Here is a 6,531-nt window from a genome sequence, read left to right as displayed (position 1 = left end):
CAAACTGCCTCCTTTGCTACCTCTGATGCAGCAATGTACTCGGCTTCTGTTGTAGAATCAGCTACTGTATCCTGCTTCGAACTCTTCCAGCTGACAGCACCACCATTAATGCAAAATACGAACCCCGACTGCGATCTATAGTCATCCTGGTCTGGAAGCTAGCATCACTGTAACCCTTTACAGCTAGCTCATCATTGCCTCCATATATCAAGAAATATTCTTTAGTTCTTCTTAAGTACTTAAGAATATTCTTGACCGCTATCCAGTGACTTTCACCTGGATCTGACTGGTATCTGCTCGTCATGCTCAAAGCATACGAGACATCTGGTCGAGTACATAGCATGGCGTACATGATCGATCCTATGGCTGAGGCATAAGGGATCTGATCCATGCGGTCTCTCTCCTCTCTAGAAGAGGGACCTTGAGTCTTCGAAAGACTCACGCCATGTGACATCGGCAGAAATCCCTTCTTGGAGTTCTGCATGGCAAACCGAAGGAGTACCTTGTCAATGTATGTACTCTGACTTAGGCCAAGCAATCTCTTAGATCTATCTCTATAGATCTGTATCCCTAGAATGCGGGATGCCTCACCTAAGTCCTTCATTGAGAAGCAACTCCTAGCCAGGTCTTGACAGACTGAAGCATAGGGATGTCCTTCCCAATGAGTAGTATGTCATCCACATATAATATGAGGAAGACAACTATGTCCCCTACAACCTTCTTGTAGACACAAGGCTCATCTTCGTTCTTGATGAAACCAAACTGTTTGATCGCATCATCGAATCGAAGATTCCAGCTCCGAGAAGCTTGCTTTAGTCCATAAATGGACCTATGCAGCTTGCATACTCTGCTAGTATGCTGTGGATCTACAAAACCCTCAGGTTGTGTCATGTACACATCCTCGAGTAGGTTTCCATTCAGAAACGCGGTTTTGACATCCATCTGCCATATCTCATAGTCATGGTAGGCTGCAATAGCAAGCATGATCCGAATGGACTTAAACATCGCCACTGGAGAAAAGGTTTCATCATAGTCAATACCATGAATCTGCTTGAAACCTTTAGCTACCAAGCGACCCTTATAGATAAGTCCATCCATGTCAGTCTTTCTCTTAAAGACCCACTTGCACCCAATGAGTTTTACCCCTTCAGGTGGATCAACCAAAGTCCATACTTGGTTGGTGTACATGGATTCTATCTCGGATCTCATGGCTTCTAGCCATTTCTCAGAATCTGGTCTCATCACAGCTTCTTGATAGGTGGTAGGCTCATCCTCTATGAGCACAATGTCATCATGGTCAGACAAGAGAAATGAGTATCTCTCAGGCTGACGACGTACCCTATCAGACCTGCGAAGAGGTATGTCTACATGAACCGGTTGTTGTTCCTCAACTCCTTGTGGAACAACATCATCCACAACACTTTGTGGTTCCATTTCAATTTCCATCATGGCATTAGTGCTACTGTTCGCATCTTGAACTTCTTCAAGATCGAACGCGCCCCCACTAGTCTTTCTAGAAACAAAGTCCCTTTCTAGAAAGACCCCAGTCTTTGCCACAACTACCTTGTGCTGACTGGGAATGTAGAAGTAATATCCCTTAGTTTCCTTGGGATATCCGATGAAATAGCACTTGTCGGATTTGGGTCCTAATTTGTCTGAGACTTGACGTCGTACGTAAGCCTCACAACCCCAAATCCTCATGAAAGACACCTGGGCATCTCTCCCAGTCCATATCCTATATGGTGTCTTTATCACGGCCTTTGATGGAACTCGGTTGAGTATGAAAGCTGCCGTGTCTAGAGCATATCCCCATAGATATGTCGGAAGATCTGTGTGACTCATCATAGATCGTACCATATCTAATAAGGTACGATTCCTCCTTTCGGACACACCATTCCATTGTGGTGTTCCAGGAGGAGTGAGTTGAGATAAAATCCCACACTCAGCTAAGTAGTCACGAAACTCATGGCTTAAGTATTCACCACCTCGATCTGATCGAAGTACCTTAATACTCTTGCCAAGCTGGTTCTGTACTTCATTCTTGAATTCTTTGAACTTTTCAAAGGATTCAGACTTATGTGTCATCAAGTACACATAACCATATCTATTGAAATCATCAGTAAATGTGATGAAGTACCTATAACCGCCTCTAGCAGCAACATTGAAAGGGCCACATACATCACTATGTATGAGTCCTAACAAATCAGTTGCTCTCTCGCTATGCCCACTAAAGGGCGTCTTGGTCATCTTGTCTCGTAGGCATGACTCACATATCTCATATGATTCAAAATCAAATGAGTCCAGCAAACCATTCTTATGGAGCTGGGATAAGCGCTTGTCATTTATATGACCTAAGCGACAGTGCCAGAGGTATGTTTGGTTCATGTCATTTGACTTGAACCTCTTGGTACTAATGTTATAGATAGGGCTCTCAAGATCTAGAATATAGAGTCCGTTTATTAGTGGTGCACTACAATAGAACATATCTTTTAAATATACAGAACAACATTTGTCTTTTATTATAAAAGAGTATCCTTTCTTGTCTAAACAAGAAACTGAAACTATGTTCTTAGTAAGAGCAGGCACATAACAACAATCATCTAAATCTAGTACAAGTCCAGAGGGCAGAGATAGCTGAACAGCAGCAACCCCTGCTCCATTGCCTACTCGTAGGTCCACCTCGCCCTTTGCCAATGCTCTGCTCAGTGCCTGCACATCGGTACAAATGTGAGAAGCACATCCGATATCTAATACCCATGATGTAGAAATAGATAGATTGACTTATAACATATATACCTGAAGTGGAAGTCTCACTTCGCTTCTTCTTCAGATCCTCCAAGTATACCTTGCGGTTCCTCTTCCAGTGGGTCTGACCGCAATGGAAGCAGGTAGCATCCTTGGCGACCCTCCTTTAGGCTTGGTGCCTTGCCTTTGCCCTTGGTTTGGGACTTTCCCTTACCTTTGGGCTTGCCCTTGCCCTTTGTGCTACGGACCATCATAATGGGCTTAACCTTCTTAAGGTTAATCTCAGCAGTTCATAACATACTAAGTAGCTCGGGCGGTGGCTTGTCAATCTCGTTCATGTTATAGTTGAGAATGAATTGACTATAGCTATCCGGCAAGGACTGCAAGATCAAGTCAATGGCCAACTCTTGGCCAAGTGGGAACCCAGTCTTTGTAGGTTCTCTATGTACCCAATCATCTTGAGTACATAAGGACCTACAGGAGACCCGTCAGACAATGCCTTCGAGATCTCAAATCTCTCATGCCTCGCTTGTCCCTGATATAGTTGGCGAAGATGCTCAACCATATCAAAAGCGCCCATCAACTCATGTTGCTTCAGCTCGAGTTCATGGTCGCGAGCATTAGACAAGACACATCTAATCGTCGTCTTGATGCTTCTTGTAAGCATCTTTGTCTCCTCGGGCATTGGCGGAGGAGCCTCCGGAATGGGCTGCTCCAAGCGTACTACGCTCCTGGTGAGAACTATTCTCAAGTTCTTGTACCAGGAAATTCGCTCGTTGAGCTTGTCCTTCTCAAGGACGGATCGCGAGGAGAAGGAATTCGTGTTCGACGTCATGGTTATCTACAAGAAAAATTTGCGAAATAAATATCATATTCTTTAAAAATCATTTAATTAGGCCTTTTAATTAAATGATGCTCCCCGAATTCTATAATTCTTGTGGGACAAGATCCACATCATACTAACCCTTGAGTTAGCTTTGGCTAATACGCCCAAGGCTTAGTATGATCGGTAGGTAACGATTACCAATTACATCTCTATGCAACTCTTGTTTATAGAATCAATATCCGCATTTATATTAAAACTCGAGTTAGCTTTGGTTAATACACCCGAGAGTTAATATAGATGTGATATTGATCTATCTTTCCAACTATTGGAAGAATGCCTATAGTTGACTCGATCCAACCGAGTAACTATGAATACTCAATCTAATTGAGTTTGTATTCACCCATGCGTTGATAGACGGGACCAAGATTGTCCCTCCGTATCCTACCAAGATAATATGTATTGCTCTGCTTTGGCAGATTCAACAATACATATGATCGAGGTAGTGATAGGTATCACGGCACGGTTAGGCATTAGAGTTGAGTCGATTGAGATCTAATCTAATCGAGAAGGGATGCATCTTGTGCACGATTTAGATCTAATCTAATCGCAAGGGTGCATCATGTGCACGACTTAGATCTAATCTAATCATAAGGCACTAATTAATTAACTACTTATTAAATATGCATCACATACACAAGCAATTAATTAATCTATTTGTGATTTAGTCATGGCCCTACTACGATCTTCTCAAGCCAATGAGAAGATCAATTGGTCAACCTAGGGTCAACAGCTTCTTCAAGCTACTCCCTTTGACCACCTTGTGTTGCTCGTGCCCGCCTCGGAACTCGGTCTCGTGTGGACCCTCCACCGCTCCAATTTGTACATTACAATTTGAAACTCGAGTTACATTCGAGTCTAGATCTAATTTACAACAAGAAAATAAGATAAGGCACGATGCGCAGGTCGCGAATATAATACAACACTCGCAAACACACAACGGCATGCAGGCCGTATTATAAATTACAACACAACCAATCATATTGGGCTTTGGGCCATGACTATCATAAATTAATATATAATTCAAAATTATATATTTTTCATAATTTTCTATAATTTTAAAATTAATTTTTACAATTTTACGAATAAAATTTCCCGGCGGTCCCGTTTAGCGGTTTCGGGCGCAATCGCGGCGGGGCCCAGGGGCAGCACGCCTACCCGCGATCTAACCATCGCGAGGGTTCCTTTGCGATCCAACAGCGCCTAAACCCGCTGTCCCAAAACGATTTGGGTCGAGACATTGCCGTTTCGGAAAAATCTTCCCGGCGGGTTCGTTTTTAGCGATTTCGGGTGCGATCGCGGAGCAAATCCCCTTGCGGGGTTAGGGGAAGTACCCCTACCCACGATCTAACCATCGTGAGTTGCTCCTTTGCGATCTAATGGCACCCAAGCCCGCTGTCCCAAATGGATTTGGGGCAAAACGAAGCCGGTTTTGAAAGATCTTTCCGGTAGCCGAAGCCTACAAGTGCCAAGACACTTGTGCTTCGCTTCTACGGAAAAATTACCCATAAAATCATAAAAAAAAACTAATTTTTACAGAAAATCACAGAAGGTTTTATTTTTCATAAAAATAAAAACAAACTCGTACAAGCCTTGCACATGGCTTTGATACCACCGTTGGGTTATTCGGGCCGCGAAAACCGCTTTTCGCGTCGCGGAAACCCCGAATCGCCCAAGCCACGGATCTCGTGCAAGGTAAAACCGAACGAAAATATGAGTACGAGTTTGAAAAACTTTAATCTACAGTAGATCTACATAAGGATAAACCATTTATACCTTTGTAGCGAAGCCCTTCGCAATCCCGCTTGTCCTTGGTTCGCCGGATCTCAAAAGTGTCAAAGTAGACACTTCTCTATTTGTATCCACACAAGCAAGAGATGGAGAAGAAACCTTAGAGTGTGCTAGCACTCAAGTAAGGTCTCGGCAAGAAGGAGAAGAGGGAGAGAAGAATTGTGAGCAAGAGGAAGAAGATGAAAATCAATTAGCCTTGAATGAAAAATAAAACATTCATTTTTACACTCAAAGTGGCCGACCACATTAAACCTTGTAACCCCCATGGAATATCAAGAGTCACAACTCTTGGTAACTCCCATGAGGTGGCATTTGGTCAAGTCAAACTTGACCAAATGAAGAGGCCTTGATGATGTGGCATTGGTCAAGTCAAAGTCAAGTCAAAAACATGACTCTTCATCTTCCTACTTAAGTCAAGTCAAACTTGACCACTTCTATCCCTTGGTTGATCTAATCTAACCATTGGTTCAAGCCAATTTTAATTTAATGAATCTCTATTCATTGAATTAAATTAATTAAATGAGTCTAAGTCCAAATTAGACTCACTTAACACATGAACCAACTTGAGTCCAACTCAATTATCCTACTTTGGATTACTCTTAATCCAATTTGGTTCATCATATGAACCTAATCATTTAGGTTCATCAAATGAACCTAGTCTCCATCTATTTGCCCTTAGTGTGTGACCCTATAGGTTCTTGTAACGCTGGCAATGCCCTAAACCCATTTAGGAGCATAAGTAATGAGCGGTATCTAGCAACACATCATTACTACCCAAGTTACAAGAATGTCGAGATCCGACATCACCTTGTGACTACTAATTGTGACTCCTCACAATATGTGACATTGTCCTTCTATCCTAGACATCTAGACTGATCAATATGAGGCATAGACCGTGTCATCCTCTAATCAATCTAAATCTTGAACTCCAAGTAGACTCACTCGATCAAATGAGCTCAACATCTAATGTTGACTCATTTGGGCATGGCCATGCACTTAGTGGTCTCACTCTATCAAGAATAGCGATGTCGCTCCCGTCATATGGGAGGAATAGATCCCATCTACATCACTCACATCCCTCTGCATAATTCGTTATATACCCAGTAATCGCC

Source organism: Zingiber officinale, chromosome 1B, assembly GCF_018446385.1.
Source record: "Zingiber officinale cultivar Zhangliang chromosome 1B, Zo_v1.1, whole genome shotgun sequence".
Lineage (NCBI taxonomy): Eukaryota > Viridiplantae > Streptophyta > Magnoliopsida > Zingiberales > Zingiberaceae > Zingiber > Zingiber officinale.
Note: the sequence above shows the minus strand (reverse complement) of the source record.